The sequence below is a fragment of the Rhinolophus sinicus genome, chromosome 18 (assembly GCF_057876585.1).
Source record: "Rhinolophus sinicus isolate RSI-liver-muscle chromosome 18, RSI-T2T, whole genome shotgun sequence".
NCBI lineage: Eukaryota > Metazoa > Chordata > Mammalia > Chiroptera > Rhinolophidae > Rhinolophus > Rhinolophus sinicus.
In genome coordinates, this window is record NC_142518.1 from 76,549,741 (window position 1) to 76,567,350 (window position 17,610).

General features: G+C 40.3%; 1 protein-coding gene across 21 annotated transcripts in view; it reads left to right on the plus strand.

The window, feature by feature from the left end:
• Window positions 1–17,610, plus strand: part of PAK3 (p21 (RAC1) activated kinase 3) — a 408,807-nt gene that overhangs the window by 320,235 nt on the left and 70,962 nt on the right. The window lies entirely within an intron of this gene.

The following is a 17,610-nucleotide window of genomic DNA, read 5'->3' on the forward strand; positions in this document are numbered from 1 at the left end:
CTGGAGCCCCAAATAGGGCCAACTGGTGGCTTTTACTGATAATCATTCAAGGAAGTAGCATTATCTTTTCCACGGTCTGTGAATCTCACATATCATGTCACAAAAGTGAATCAAGCCAATTGTCTTTGTCCCCAGGCAGCCGGAGCAGAAAGTCTTGTGATGACTTAGGTTAGGTATGCACCTCCCTGGGGGGCAAGTCTGTCATGTTGTAACAGTTCCGTTGAGATAAGTGGAGAGAGCTGATCTTTATTGTCCTCATGACTTCTCTCACAATCAGGTGAGAGAGGAAAGCCAGAGTCAGCAATGGCTTTTCCCAGGCAGCGGGGAAGGGGAGGCAAGGCTCCTTCCCGGATCTTCTAAGGCAGCTCATTGGGGGTCCCCACTCGGTTCCGCCTGTCTTAGGTTGTATCTCATGTGAGATATCTTACCCGTCTTTGGCTGCAAACCGTCTTTTGGGGACCAGACAGAGAGACATAAGGTATAAAACCTTGAGATAAGCAAAGTCCCAAAAAGGCACAGTCTCACAGACTTTTCTTTCCTCAAGGAAGGACACGGGGGGACAGTCAGCTATGCTGCTGTGTGACTACATCTCCCCCTTTTTTGTTTTTGAAGCATGAGAAGCACAGACCATGCAGTTTCTTCATGTATGGCCCATAGGAGGGATATTTGTCTACATCTGAGGACTAAACAAAATAAACACAGAATAATAAGCAGAATAGCAATAGCACCAGCAAGCCCTCCACCCAAAGTTTTTATCCATTTGACAGGATTTAAAGTGGAAAGTCCTTCTGCAGCCGCAGATAGTGTTTCTTCTCCCAGAAGGAGCTGAAGTTTGGCATTAGACATCTGATCAACTTCTTGTTGTAATTGTATAATGTCCACTGTGAGATTAGTAACATGTCCCAGGAGATGGGCTCGCACCTCAGACCAGGGGGTACGAGTTTGATTATAAGAAAATGGGGTTACACAATAAGTGGATACATTCCAATCACATTTTAAGGTAATCATAGTACGAAGATTTTCTACTTGATCACGAAGAAATACAACAGTGGTTTCTAAATCTGTTAATCTAACATTAATTTCTTGATCTATCTTGACTTGTTGATTCCAAGACTTACCAGCATTTTCATGCCATTTTTGTACAAATTCTGTTGTTTGAACAGTTTGATGTAGAGTAACACCAGAAACAGCAGCCACAGTGGTTATAGCAATTATTCCCATAATAGCAGCAATCAACAACACAATAAATCTTTTAGCTCTATGTAAAATCTTATGAAGCAATTGAAGAACAATAGGAACAGTGGGAGACCTCTCCCACACTCAAGGGGCTTGGACAGGAATCCATAGACCTCTTTTCTGCAAAATCATGATCTGATCTTGGGAGGAATTATAAATTGAAGAATCTGAGCAAGTAAATAAACGACACTGAGGACATTCAACTATCTTTAAGGTAAAATTGATTGTGAATTTTCCAATCAGAAAAACAAAAGGAGTTTTAAGACATACTTGTAAATCAAACATTTCTGTTTTTTCAAACCTAAAAATAAATTGTTTATTATTATTTTTAGTATAATTTCCTTTCCAAAGCTTATTTTGTCCTAGGCTTAATGCCACTTTCCAAAGAGTTTTTCGTAAAGTACCTCAAATAGGTCTAATCATTCTTAACTGAGGTGGGGCTAGAACTTTATCTTTCCAAAAAATAGAGATTTTTTTTTAAATTTTATTTTATTAAATTTATTGGGGTGACAATTGTTAGTAAAATTACATAGATTTCAGGTGTACAATTCTGTATTACATCATCTATAAATCCCACTGTGTGTTCATCACCCAGAGTCAGTTCTCCTTCCATCACCATATATTAAAATAGAGATATTAAAAGGTGATTTAATTATTCTTGGGAAGCCTTGTTCGAAGATTTGTTCTTTTAATTATTAAGGATCAGAAAATTTTACCTGATAATGAACACGAACAGCAATTCCATATGGCCCCCAATCAACTACAGTACTATGGGAGTTATTAAATAACACTCGATCTAAACTTCCCCTGCATTCCTCCCAATGAATGCAGGAATGAGTGTTAACCCAATTATTTTGAGGACACGGATGAAGAGAAGGAGGAAAACTATGAGTATATAACTCTTGGGTCTGAAATCCTTTGAGCATAAACAAATCTTTATAAGTGTCATTTCCTTTTCCTTTGGGAATGACCCAAGCTTGGTCAATGAGAGGAAGACACGGAGGAATAGCTCCTATACAAATGGGTGTATATAAATAGCCTAATTTTGTATGGCCAGAGAGTATAAATTCTCGGCCTTCTTCATCAGGAAATTCTGGGCCTCTTTGATCCTCAGGTCCTGGGTACCAGGAGCTATCATTGATGTACATGAGAGGAGGATCATCATTCCAAGTTACTGGTGTCAACATGGGAGGTTTGGGAACATAAGCCCAATAGGTAAAATTATCAGCATGGACACTCATTGGAAGGCAACTTACAATGGAAAGAACTGCCATCATGGATACCAACATCTTGGTATCGGTTTTTGGGAGCTTTTCTTTAATTAAATTCTTTTCAGCCTCTCGGGATAGTTTCCTAAGCTGTCAACAGGCAGGGAGTGCAGTAGCACTCGACTCAGGAGCTTTAGCTGAAGACAACACTGATGGCACAGGAGCAGGTCAGTCAAAGGCGCCACATTGTTCCACATCAGGTGATGGAGGAGGAGCCAACAGAGGCGGTGGCCGCTGGGGCTGATGTGACATCTTGGGGGCCGGTGGCCGATGTTGGACCCTTGGTGGATTGCTCTGGTGGGTGACGAGCACTCTGGTCTTGGGTGCGGGGTTCATGGTATGGCTTGATGCACCGAGTAGGCACCCACAAAGGATCTAAATTTCTTTTGGTCCTGGAGAAACACAGGCAAAACCTTGTCCCCTTGTTAACAAGGTCCCTAACTGCCATTGATTAGTCTGAATATCTTTCCACCAAATGGGCACATCCTCTAAAGCTCTAGGGCTGTGAAGATTGTTAAAATGTCTTTCAGCAGCTGTGCGCCCAAGGTGTGGCTCTGTATAACTGCTAGAGCCAGAAGAATTCAAAAAAATTTAAAGTAACCATAGCTTTGGCTAATTGTACTTGTGTAGGATCTTTATTGTCTCCCCCTTTGTGTTTTTGAAGTAGTTTTTTGAGAGTACAATTAGCATGTTCTACAATAGCTTGTCCTTGGGGATTATAAGGAATCCCTGTGGCATGATTAATTTTCCACTGTTCACAAAATTTTGTGAACCTGTTACTAGTGTAAGCAGGGCCATTATCTGTCTTAATGGCTTGAGGGAGTCCTGTAATGGAAAAGCAGATAAGTAAATATCTGCAGGAATGACCAGCTGTATCGCCACTTTGAGCAGTGGCGAAGATAAAACCAGATGAAGTGTCCACAGTAATATGAACAAAGGACAAACGTCCAAAAGAAGGGACGTGAGTCACATCCATTTGCCAGGTAGCATTAGGAACTAACCCTCAGGGATTAACCCCTTCAGGGCACTCTTGAGAAGTACTAAGAATTTGACAGGTTGGGCAGGTTTGAACTATATGTCTAGCTTGTTTATAGGTGATAGGGAAATGAGCCCAAAGGCCAGCAGCATTTGTATGAGTTAAAAAATGAAACTGTGTTGCCTCAGTAACAAGAGCATTAGCAACTAATGAATCAGCAACAGCATTGCCACGTGTCAATGGTCCCATTAGGGGAGTATGAGCGAGTATATGAGTAATGAAAAACAGATGTTGTTTGGTTTCTAACAATTTGTTGAAGCTGATTAAAAAGAAACTGGAGAGACGGGTTTGAGTTGTTAGACAGTAGCACTGTCTCAATATTTTGTACTGTATGTACAACATAAGCCGAGTCAGAGACAATGATTAAAGGTTCAGTATAATCTTGTAAGGCAGTTAAAACAACTACTAACTCTGCTCTCTGTGCAGATGTACAATTAGTTTGAATGACTTGTTGATTTGATTCAATCACTGCTCTGCCATTACTAGATCCACCAGTAAAAACTGTTACACCTTTTGAAATTGGAGCTGGACTTAACCTCTTAGGGAGAATCCAACTGGTTTTTAAAAGGAATTGAAATAATTTATTTTTTGGATAATGATTATTAATTATTCCAATACACCCACAAATAGCAACTTGCCAGATTTCAGAATGGGTATTTAAGTGTGTAATTTGTTGTTTTTTAAACGAAACTACTATCTTACTTGGTTCTATTCTGTTAAAATGAAGAACTCTAGTGAGAGCTTGTGAAACAAGTTCTGAAATTAACTCTAAATAGGTCGTGAGCGTCTTAACAAAATTATTAGGCAGAAACAGCCACTCCACCAGGTTATCTTGATGGATAATGACTGCCGTAGGCAAATGAGGAGTGGGGAAGATTAAAATCTGTAAAGGTTGAGATGGATCTATGTGCTGAATCTGAGCCTCTTGAATTTTCTTTTCAACTAATTCTGACTCTTTGTTAGCCTGAGGAGTTAGAGTGTGGGGGCTATCTAATTGAGAGGGGCCCCGCAAGAGGCCAAATAAATTACTGAGCGCATAAGTGGGAATTCCCAGAGTTGGATGTAGCCAATTAATGTCCCCTAACAATTTTTGTAAATCATTTAATGTAGAGGTTTGATCTCTCCTAATCTGTACCTTTTGAGGCCTAATTGTCTATCTGCAATGGCTCCAAGATATTTAATAGGAGTTGTAGTTTGAATCTTATCAGGTGCAATACAGAAACCTGCTAACTCGAGTTGTTCTTGAAGCAACTTAAAACAATCTGCTAAAATATCTGCAGTAGATGCAGCACAGAGAATGTCATCCATATCATGAATGATATAACTACCTGGAAATTTTTTCTGACTAGTGAAACAGCTCTGGCTACAAAAAACTGACAAATTGTGGGACTATTAAGCATAGCCTGAGGAAGCACTTTCCACTGATATCTTTTAATGGGCTCTATTATTTAGAGAGGGCACCGAGAATGCAACTCTAGGGCAATCTTGAGGATGTAAGGGGATAGTATAAATACAGTCTTGTAAATCTATTACTACTAATGGCCAATCTCGAGGAATCATAGAAGGTTGAGGAAATCCAGGCTGTAATGGACCCATAGGTTCAATTAAAACATTAATTATTTGTAAATCAGTGAGCATTCTGCATTTTCCTGATATCTTTTTTATGACAAAAACAGGTGACTTCCAAGGGCTAGTTGAATGTTCTATATGAGCTTCTTTTAATTGAATTTGTACTAATTCTGTTTTAGTCTCTAATTTTTCTTTGGAAAGGGACCACTGTTCAATCCAATGAGACATATTATTATTCCATTTGAGAGCTAAAGGAGTTTTCAGCTCAGTGAGAGTGGCCCCTAATAAAAAGGCTTTTGATATTGTAAATGAAACCCCAATCCTTCCCGTCCAGTCTGAGATGCGGGCTGAATAGGCTGAGTAATGCCTTGATTAAATTTTCCTAAGCCTAGTCCTGGCTGGTAGTCCATCTGATTCATCATTTTCTGGCTTTGGGGATTATATTGTCCGGGGAGTATTCGGATCTCTGCTCCCCATTGAGAAAGCACATTTGACCCCACAAACTGGTTGGAATATCAGCGATGTAAGGCTGTAAAAATCCCTTTTGTCCCTCTGGCCCAAGGCAAGGGAGAATGCAAGCACTTTGGAGCAACCCTGAAGCTTCGCCTATCCCAACAACATTGATGTTAGATTGTTGTACTTGCCAATTAACTGGCCAATCTTGAGAACGTATTATGGAGATGTAAGCACCTGTATCCATGAGCCCTAAGAATTTTCCATTTCGAATTTTAACTTGACAGACTGGACAGATGTCAGAAATCGTTTCTGCTAGTAAAGTGTCTGTTGAGACAGTACTTCCAAATCCTCCATTTCTTTTTTGGGTACCCCTCTTTCTAGGGGGTATATAAGGAATTAAAAGAAGTTGGGCAACTCGCCCTCTGTTTTTAGCAGTCCAAGGAACTGAGGAGGACATAATAATTTGAATTTCTCCTTTAAAATCTGGATCTATTATTCCAGTGTGGACTGTAACTCCTTTGGATGTTAAACTTGAGCGACCAAAGAGGAGTCCTACTGTATTTTGAGTAATTGGTCCAATTATTCCTGTGGGTACACTAAGGGGGGCTTCCCCTGGAAGTAGCAGGATATCTTGAGCTGTACAGATATCAACTGCAGCACTCCCTTCAGTTGGCAGGGGTTAATTGTTGAACAGATAATTTTTGGGAGGGGGCACCGCCTGATAGTTTGGAGACGCTGTCTGAAACACAAATGCCCCGGTTGTTGTCTGGGCATGGGCTGGGGCTGCTTCCTGTTTCCCTAAAGCAGGGTCCCATCTTTGTGATATTTAGATCTAAATTCCGATGTTCAATGATTCGCTTATTACGCCTAGAACAACCCCGGGTTGTTTAGGACCCTGGGGAGGAGAAGGATTTTGTGACTGAGAGCCGTCTTTACATTTATCTTTTTAAAAATTTTTTTTAATTTATTGGGGTGACAATTATTAGTAAAATTACATAGATTCCAGGTGTTCAATTCTGTATTACATCATCTATAAATCCCATTGTGTGTTCACCACCCAGAGTCAGTTCTCCTTCCATCACCATATATTCGATCCCCCTTACACTCACCTCCCAACCCCCACCCCCTTACCCTCTGGTAACCACTAAACTATTGTCTGTGTCTGTGAGTTTCTGTTTCTCATTTGTTTGTCTTGTTCTTTTGTTGTTTTTGGTTTATATACCACATATCAGTGAAATCACATGGTTCTCTGCTTTTTCTGTCTGATTTATTTCGCTCAGCATTACAATCTCAAGATCCATCCATGTTCTCACAAATGTTCCTATATCATCTTTTCTTACTGCCGAAAAGTATTCCATTGTGTATATGTACCACAACTTCTTTATCCATTCATCTATCGAAGGACATTTTGGTTGTTTCCATGTCTTGGCCACCGTAAACAAAGCTGCAATGAACATTGGAGCACACGTGTCTTTATCTCTAAATGTTTTCAGATTTGTTGGGAAGATACCCAGGAGAGGGATGGCTGGGTCATATGGCCATTCTGTTCATAATTTTATGAGGAACCTCCACACTGCCTTCCATAGCGGCTGCATTAGTCTGCATTCCCACCAACAGTGTATGAGGGTTCCTTTTTCTCCACAGCCTCTCCAATACTTGTTATTATTTGTCTTGTTGATGATAGCCATTCTGACTGGGGTGAGGTGATATCTCATTGTGGTTTTGATTTGCATTTCTCTGATAATTAGTGATGTGCAGCATTTTTTCATATGTCTATTTACCATTTGTATGTACTTTTTGGAGAAATGTCTCTTCAAGTCCTCTGCCCATTTTTCAATTGGGTTGTTGGTTTTTCGGTTGTTGAGTTGCATGAGTTCCATGTATATTTTGGATATTAGCACCTTATCAGAGGCACTATTTGCAAAAATCTTCTCCCATTCAGTTGGTGGCCTCTTTATTTTGTCGATGGTTTCCTTTGCTGTGCAGAAGCTTTTAAGTTTCATATAGTCCCATTCGTTTATTTTAGGTTTTACTTCCATTGCCTTTGGAGTCAAATTCATAAAATGCTCTTTGAACCCAAGGTCCATAAGTCTAGTACCTATGTTTTCTTCTATGCAGTTTATCGTGTCAGGTCTTATGCTTAAGTCTTTGATCCATTTTGAATAAACTTCAGTACAATGTGACAAATAGCAGTCCAGTTTCATTCTTTTGCACGTGGTCATCCAATTCTCCCAGCACCATTTACTGAAGAGGCTGTCTTTCCTCCATTGTATGTTTTTAGCTTCTTTGACAAAAATTGTCTGTCCATATTTATGTGGTTTTATTTCTGGGTTCTCAATTCTATTCCATTGGTCTATGTGTCTGTTTTTCTGCCAGTACCATGCTGTTTTGATTATTGTAGCCCTGTAGTACAAGTGAAAGTCAGGAAGTGTGATACCTCCATTATTGTTCTTTTTTCTTAAGATTGCTTTGGCTAGTCGGGGTCATTTGTGGTTCCAAACAAATGTGACGATTTTTTGTTCTATTTCTTTAAAAAATGCCATTGGGATTTTGATGGGGATTGCATTGAATCTGTATATTGCTTTGGGTAATATGGCCATTTTAACTATGTTGATTCTTCCAATCCATGAGCACGGAATGACTTTCCATTTCTTTGTGTCTTCTTCAATTTCTTTCAAAAATATCTTATAGTTTTCAACATATAGTTCTTTCACATCTTGGTTAACTTTATTCCTAGGTATTTTATTCTTTTTGCTGCAATTGGAAAAGGAATTGTTTTTTCTATTTCTTTTTCTGAGATTTCATTGTTAGTATACAGGAAAGCAAGGGACTTTTGTACGTTGATTTTGTAGCCAGCAACTTTACTGTATTCGTTGATTGTTTCTAAAAGCTTTTTGGTGGAGTCTTTAGGGTTTTCTAAATATAGCATCATGTCATCGGCAAAGAGTGATAATTTAACTTCTTCATTCCCAATTTGGATGCCTTTTATTTCTTTCTCTTGCCTGATTGCTCTGGCAAGGATTTCCAACACTATGTTGCAAAGCAGAGGTGATAGGGGACAGCCTGTCGTGTTCCTGAACGTAGAACAAAGGGCTTCAGTTTTTCCACATTAATAATGAGATTAGCAGAGGGCTTGTCATATATGGCCTTTATTATGTTAAGGTATTTTCTTTCTATACCTATTTTATTAAGTGTTTTAATCATAAATAGATGTTGTATCTTGTCAAACGCTTTTTCTGCATCAATTGATATAATCATATGATTTTTGTCCTTTATTTTGTTTATGTGATGTATCACATTGATGGATTTGCGGATGTTGAACCATCCTTGTGCCCCTGGGATGAACCCCACTTGGTCGTGATGAATAATCTTTTTAATGCACTGTTGTATTCGATTTGCTAGAATTTTATTTAGATTATTGCATCTGTATTCATCAGAGATATTGGTCTGTAGTATTCTTTTTTTGTGCTGTCCTTACCAGGTTTAGGTGTCAGGGTAATGTTGGCCTCATAAAATGAGTTAGGGAGTACTGTCTCTTCTTCAATTTTTTGGAAGAGTTTGAGCAGGATTGGTATTAGATCCTCTTTGAAGGTTTGGTAGAATTCACTAGTGAAGCCATCTGGTCCTGGACTTTTGCTTTTGGGAAAGATTTGGATGACTGGTTCAATTTCGTTACTGGTGATCGGTCTGTTTAGATTTTCCAGTTCTTCATGGTTCAGCCTTGGAAGGCTATATGTTTCTAAGAACTTGTCCATTTCTTCTAGGTTATTGAATTTGGTGGCATATAGTCATTCATAGTATTCCTGGATGATCCTTTGTATTTCTGTGGTGTCCGTGATAACTTCCACTTTTTCATTTCTGATTTTGTTAATTAGTGTCTTCTCTCATTTTATGTTATTGAGTCTAGCCAAGGGTTTGTCAATTTTGTTAATCTTTTCAAAGAACCAGCTGATTGTCACATTAATTTTTTCTATTGTCTTTTTGTTCTCTATTTCATTTAGTTCTGCTCTAATTTTTGTTATTTCCTTTCTTCTGCTTATAATGGGTTTTACTTGTTCTTCCTTTTCTAGTTCTTCAAGGTGTAACATGAGGCTATTTATTTGGGAGTTTTCTTGTTTCTTGAGATAGGCCTGTAATGAGATCAATTTCCCTCTTAGAACTGCTTTCGCTGCATCCCCAAAATTTCGGTAGGATGTATTTTCATTGTCGTTTGTTTCTATGTATCTTTTGATCTCTCCTCTAAGTTCTTCTTTGACTCAGTCATTCTTTAAAAGTATGTTGTTTAATCTCCATGTATTTGTGTTTTGTCCCGCTTTCTTTTTACAGTTGATATCCAATTTCAAAGCCTTTTGATCAGAGAATATGCTTGGTATGATTTCAATCTTCTTAAATTTGCTGAACTGATTTTATGTCCCAATGTATGGTCTGTCCTTGAGAATGTAACGTGTACACTAGAAAAGAATGTATAGTCTGATGTTTTAGGATGAAGTGCTCTATAAATGTCAAGTATGTCCATTTCATCTAATGTGTCATTTAGGGTTGCTATTTAATTATTTATTTTCTGTTTGGACGATCTATCCATAGCTTTCAATGCTGTATTTAAGTCCCCTAGTATAATTGTGTTTTGGTCAATTTCTCCCTTTAGTTCTGTTAGTAGTTGCTTGGTATATTTCAGTGCTCCCGGATTGGGGGCATAAATATTGATGACTGTTATGTCTTCTTGTTCTATAGTCCACTTCACCATTATGAAATGTCCATCTTTGTGTCTTGCTATCTTTTACACCTTGAAGTCTGTTTCATCTGATATCATTATGGCTACACCTGATTTTCTCGGGGTACCATTTGTTTGGAGTGTCAATTTCCACTCTTTCACTTTGTGTCTATGCTTGTCCTTGTAGCTGAGATGTGTCTCTTGGAGACAGCGTATGGTTGGATTTAGTTTCTTGATCCAATCTGCTACTCTGTGACGTTTTATTGCTGAGTTCAGTCCATTTACATTTAGGGTGATTATTGATATGTGAGGATTTCCTGTCATTCTGTCTTTAGTTTTCTGATAAGGCTGTGTCTCCATTGTTTCTTTGCCTTTTTGTTGTCTATTATTTTTGTCTGGTGGTATTCTATGATCTTTCCCTCTGTTTCTTCTTTTATTTCAGTATATATTTCAATTCTGGATTTATTTTGAGTGGTTATCCTTAAGTTTATGTAAAAGAAAGTTTGATATTTAGAGTATTCCATTTTCTTCAGCACGCTTACTTTCTCCATTCCCATATTCCGGTTCAGGCCTTTACTCTCCCCCTTTTTGAGTTGTGGTTGCCACAAATTGTCCCTGTTGATGGTGGTCGAATAGCCTCTTTTAGTATTTCTTGTAGTGCAGGTCATGTATTAGAAAATTCCCTCAGCTTCTGTATGTCTGGAAAGGTCTTTATTCCTCCTTCATATCTAAAGGATATCTTTTCTGGATATATTATTCTTGGCTCATGGTTTCTCTCTTTCAATAGTTTGAATACTTGGTTCCACCCCCTTCTGGCTTGTAGAGTTTCTGCTGAAAAATCTGATGATAATCTAATGGGCTTTCCTTTGTATGTTACCGTCTTCTTTTCCCTGGCTGCCTTGAGGATTCTTTCTTTGTCGTTGATTTTAGACAGCTTCAATACGATGTGCCTTGGAGAAGGCCTGTTGGGATTGAGGTAACTAGGTGTTCTATTTGCTTCTTGGATTCGAGGGTCCAGTTCTGTCCACAAATTTGGGAAGTTCTCATCGACAATTTGTTTGAATATATTCTCTGTTCCCTTCTCTCTTTCTTCTCCTTCTGGTACGCCCATTATTCTTATATTGCTCTTTCTGATGGAGTCAGAAAGTTCTTGTAGAGTTCTTTCATTTCTTTTACTTCTCAAGTCCCTTTCTTCTTCTATTTGTGTCATTTCCAGGTTTCTATCTTCAATGTCACTGATTCTTTGCTCCATCTGGTCAACTGTACTACCTAAGCTGGTTATTTCGTTCTTAATTTCTTCTATTGAGTTCTTAATCTCCAGAAATTCTATTTGGTTCTTTTTTAAGATTTCAATCTCTTTCTTAAAATGCTCATGCTGTTCTTTGATTGAGTTTCTGAGTTCATTTAACTGCCTATCTGTGTTATCTTGTATCTCGTTGAGTTTTTTCAGAACTGCAATCTTGAATTCTCTGTCATTTAAGTCGCATATTTCTGTATCTTTAAGTGCCTTCTCTGGAGATTTTTCACTTTCTTTCTGAGGTATCTTGTTGCCTTGGTTATTCATGGCAATTACTGGTTTACTATTTCTCTTCCTAGACATCTACAGGAGTGACTTCTGCAACAGGTTGATAGAAAGCGGTCTTTCTTTTGTTTGCCAGTACTTGTTGGTAGAATGTTTTATTATTTCTCCAACTGCAACTTATTTTTCTTCTCCCACACGGTAGTGCTATGTTTTCTCTGTACTATTCCAGCTTCTCACACAATGGGGGGATTCCCTGGGAGACGGGCTTCTCCTCTGTTAATAGTTTGTCTAGGTCACAGGGCGCAGTGTCCAGGTGGGTATGCGGAGAGCTTTTGATGTTCCAAAGCTCTTCCAGCTCCTGATTCAGAGCCCGTATATTTCAGCAGTTCTGTTTACTCCTGCAGGGATCCGCCCAGATAGGTGGGGTAAGGGGCGGGGTGAGTTGTGAGAGGTGGCCCAGAGCTATGGCGGCAACCCCCACCACAGCCAGTCCTGCTTCCACAGCTCTCTCCCCTTTGCTGGAACTAGTTGGGCTGTGAATTTGTGTTTGCGGCCCACAGTTCTCAAAAGACCAAATTTTCTGTTGTTTTGATCTGACACTGCTACTGTTTCGCTTCTAGCACCGGGCAGGTGGGGGCGTGGCGAGCTCTGGGAGGGGAAGGAGGGGGCGGCTAGTCTCAGTGCCTAAGGCTCCGTTCTCTGCTCGGCAGTGCGGGCTTATACCACCGTTTTCAGCCTTTTTCCCTGAGTCTTTTCTCCGAGGTCTCTACCGTGAGCGTTGGGTTCAGCCGTGTTACATGCTGTGCCCTCAGCCCTGTGGAGCGCTGGCGGAGCCGTAACAGTCCGATCTCCTGCAGCTGCAGTAGTTCCGGGAAGCAGCGAGCTCGGCGCACTGAGCTAGGTCTGTGTCCTGCGCCTTCGCGGCTCCGTCTCTGCGCACTTCTCCCTTTCCTCCTCCCTCCACTCGCGCGAATCTCCCACCTGTAGGTGATTTCAGTCGGTAGTAGGCCTCTTCGTCTTGCCTGTCTGCTGTGCAGGGAGTACTTTGTGGAGTTTTTGTTGTTCGATTCTTTGTAAATTCCAGGGGAGCTTACAGAGGCTCACCTCACGCTGCCATTTTTCTGGACTTCTTTTGAATTCTAAATCTCCAGAAATTCTATTTGGTTCTTTTTTTGAAATTTCAATCTCATTTGTAAAATGTTCATGTAGTTCTTTGATTGTATTTCTGAATTCACTAAACTGACTTTCTGTATATTCTTGCATCTCATTGAGTTTTTTCAGAACTGCAATTTTGAATTCTCTGTCATTGAAGTCACATGTTTCCATATCTTTAAGTTCATTTCCTGGAGACTTTTCACTTTTCTTCTGACCTGTCTTGTAGCCTTGGTTATTCACGGCAATTAATGATTTATTATTTCTCTTCCTAGACATCTAGTGGAGTGGGGTCTGCAACTGGTTAATAAGAAGTGGTCTTTCTTTTGTTTTCCAGGATGTGTTTGTAGGATGTTTTATTTTCTGTTCGACTGCAGCCTTTTTTTTCCTCACACACTATAGTGTCATGTTTTCTCTGCACTATTCCAGCTTCTCACACAATGTGGGAATTCCCTGGAAGGTGGGCTTCTCCTCTGTTATTAGTTCACCTGTGTCATAGGGCACCACGTCCCTGTGGGTATGCGGAGAGCTTTTGATGTTCCAAAGCTCTTCCTGCACCAGATTCAGAGCCCATATATTTCAGCAGTTCTGTTTAATCCTACACTTATCTGCCCAGATAGGTGGGGCCAGCCGCAGGGTGAGTTGTGAGAGGTGGCCCAGAGCAATGGTGGTGACCACCACCACAGCTGGTTCTGCTTCCACAGCTCCCTCCCCCTTGCCAGAACTAGTTGGGCTGCAAATCTGTGCCTGTGGACCGCAGTTCTCAGAACTGCAAATATTCTGTTCTTTTGATCGCACACTGTTTTTGTTCCGCTTCTATCCCTGGGAAGATGGGGGCAGGGTGACCTCTGGTATAGTAGGTAGTGGTCGGCTAGTCTCAGTGCCTAAGGCTTCCGTTCTCTGCAGCAGTGAGGGCCTAAACCACCATTCTCAGCTTTCTTCCCTCAGTCTTTGCTCTGAGTTGTCTGCCGAGAATGTTTGGTTCAGCCGTGTTATATGCTGTTCCTTCATCCCGGTGGGCCATAAACAGAGCCCTAGAAGTCCGAGTTCTTCCCTCTTCCACATCTGCGGTAGTTCCAGGATGCAGCGAGCTCAGAGCACTGAGCTTGGTTTGCGTCCTATGCCCATGCATCTCAGTCTCCGCACTCTCCCTTCCGTCTTCCCTGCTCGTACAATTTGCCCCTGTTAGGTGATTTCAGTAATGAGACTCTTCATCTTGCCTGTCGTGCAGGGAGTCCTTTGTGGAGTTACAATTTTTCAATTTGTTTTAAATTCCAGGAGAGATTTCCAGAGTCTCACCTCACGCTGTCATTTTGATGACATTTCTGTTTTTCAACTCCTATTTTGTTTATTTTTGACTAGTGCCTTTTTTGTTTTCTATGCGCATTTTTATGTTTCTTATATTTTTGTTGAAGTTCTCCCTAAGATCATGGAGCATCTTTATTACCAGTGTTTTGAACTCTGCTTCTGGTAGATTGCCTGTCTCCATTTTGTTCAGTTTTTTTTTTGGTTTTTTGTTTTTTTCTGGAAGTTTGTTCTCTTCTTTCATTTGAGGCATGTTTCTTTGTCTCCTCATTTTGTCTACCTTTCTGTGTTTGTTTCCATGTATTAGGTAGAGCTGCTATATCTTCCTGTCTTAGTAGAGTGGCCTTGTCATAGGTGTTCTGGGGGGCCGATTGGCACAGTCTCCCTGATCACCTGAGCCGGGTTCTCCAGTTGTGTCCATTGTGTGTGTTATGTGTACCCTCCTTTTGTAGTTGAGCCTTGGTTGCTACTGGCATATCAATGGCAGGGATTGACCCTCAGGATTTCGTTGTGAGTACTATCCTTGACCTCAGTGGAGGGGCTATTGTGCAGGGGCTGACACTATGGAGCAGGATTCACTTTAGCAGGGTTCTGGCACCTGCCTCATCTGCTCTTGGGTGTGTCCTGTGGAGGTGGTTGGGTGGTGCTGTGGTGTGGTCTGAATCTGGCCACTGGGTGCATTGGTTCTGGTGCCTCCTATCAGGCAATCTGGTGCAGGCCATGTTCAGTCACTTCCTATGCCCTGCCCAGGACCAGTTGGTATAAGCTACAAGGTGATGTGCAGATGGTTCCCAGTTGTGCTAGTCTTGCAGGTACCTGGGAGAGGCTAAGCTATGAACTGAGGCTGGCTGCCACTAATGCTGGACTTGGGATTGTTTAACAAGAGTTATGGGGCATGCTGAGGCCAGATGCTGCATGTTTGTGGTTTATGAACATTTGAGTGATTTTGGGAAAGTTGGTACATGAGCCAAGACAGGTTTTATGCACAGAAAATCTACTGTAAGTGGCTTGGGTGGGCCCAAAAGTTGGGTGTGGTGGGGTTTAAGGGAATCACCAGGGTGAGGTGGATGAATGACGTCAGCCATGTTGATGGAGATTCAGGTACGGTGCTGCCTGTGCGTACAGGCTGTGTGGTGGGAAGTCTCACCAAAGGAACAATTCCTTCTGCAATCATATGTCTGGGAAAAGCTGCCCCTTCAGCCCTCACCCTGAAGCCAAACTATTCAGTTTCTTTCTCTATGTCCCTGATACCTTTCAAGCTCCTGCCCCAGTGTTGGAGCTCAGAGGGAGTGAGTGAGTCAACATTTAAGTCTGTGCACAGGCCTTTCAAGAGGAATGCCTGAGACTCCAGCAGCCCTCCATCTCACTCAGCCAAAATCTCCGCTGGTTTTCAGAGGCAGAAGTCATCGGGGCTTCTTTTCCTGGCTTTGAAACTCTGGGCTAGGGTGCCTGGTATGAGCCTGGGACACCTTGCTCTTCAGGGTTGACCTCCACAGCTGAGATAGCCCTCCTGATTTTTAACTGTCACGTATGGGTATCTGACCAAATCATTCCATATCTCTATCCCTCCTAACAATCTTAACATGGATTCTCTTTATATCTTTAGTTATAGGACTTCTGTTCAGCTAGACTTCAGGTGATTCTCAATGATGGTTGTTCTGTAGTTTAGTTGTAATTTTGATGTGGTTGTGAGAGGAGGCAAGCACAGCATTTACCTACTCCATCATCTTGACCAGAAGCCAGGCCTTGTTTTCCTTTTTATTTTTTATTATTTTTATTTTTGTCTTGGTTTGTTTTCAAATAAGGATGGACATTAGCCAGAATGTTTTGGCTGGGAGATTGGGAAGGGCCAACTAACAACTCAGAAAATCAGTCATCCTCTACTGTGAAATTAATAGTAGCAGATGCAACAACAAATGACAATAATAGCAGTTACCATATTAAGCATCAACTCTGATCTGGGCACAGAGCTAAATGCTTATTTAGATTGTGCCTTTCGATTGTAGTCCTGTGAGAGACATACCATTATCATCTCATTTTGCAGATATCATCACTTTTTTTCCTCTGAAGTAATTGAACATGTGGCCTAGGAATATAGGAATAAACCAAGTAAAGGCATTTCTAATCTTATTTTGCAAATAGATTTAAGTAGTTGCTCAGGACTTATGCAGCTGAAATACACTCCAGGTTGATGTGATATATTCCTTTGTACTCAGGCAGTTCCACGTTCAGGACAAGTCACAAATTGGCCCCTGAAATCAGCAATGCTTGATAGCTTATTGCAAAAGGGAAATGTTTCATGTAGATTTAAGTAAAAGAAGACATATTTCCTTCACAGAAATGAAAGGTTTTATTCCAATTACATGTTTGCTTTAAAATACTTTTATTAATTTATTCATTCAACAAATACTTATAGAACACCAAATATATGCTCTTAACCCAGACTCTTAAACATACAAAATTGAGAGATTAATTTGTTTAATATAAACCTCAAGCCTAAGGAATTTCTAAAATTACCAAAACCCAGTTTAGGTGACACCTATTGTTTCAGTGTGACTTCTCAGTCTAATACCAATAAATATTTAAATACCCATGCAGAGTGAGGAGAACAGTATAGTTTGAAGATTCTAGATCATGGAATTTAAGAACCTTAAAAATAAAGTAACCCATTTCCTGTATTTTGCAGATCAGAGAATCAGATGGACTTAGATTGTAAACTATATAAACTTAGTCAGGTTTCTTAACCTCCCTGAGCCTCAAGTTCCTTAACTATAACGTGGGGATAATACCACTTGCCTTGTAGAAATATGGTAATGATGACATAAGATAATTTCTATAAAGTTTTTTGTGCAGTGTCTCACACAAACAACATGCTCAACATACATTTGCTATTATTGTGATTACTATTTTCCGATTGAGGGAACTGAAACCCAAAGAGGGGAAGTGACTAGCCCAAGGTGACATAGTTTGTTAATTTTACAGCAAATATTAGAACTCAAATCTCTATTAATAGTCAAATATTCCTTATATTCCATTACCCGTTTTATTCTTTAGGAGCAGGTAATGTAAACGTTTTAAGCCTGTGGGAACTATTTTAGCTCATCCAGGGAGGAAAATGACACGGTAATGGCTGACATAAGAAAATGATTCCTGGACTCAAAAAACAAGAACAAAACAGCAAGGGATAAATAGAGAACAAAGGAGAAGCAACAATTACTAGAAAGTTTAGATAGCAATGTTGGAACATTACTATGCCTGGTGAATCCCAGAACTGATATCTAACCTGATTCCTTTATTCACCACAAACATTTCCACCAAATTGACTAGGTTTTTCCTTTATCTTGGGGATAGTGGT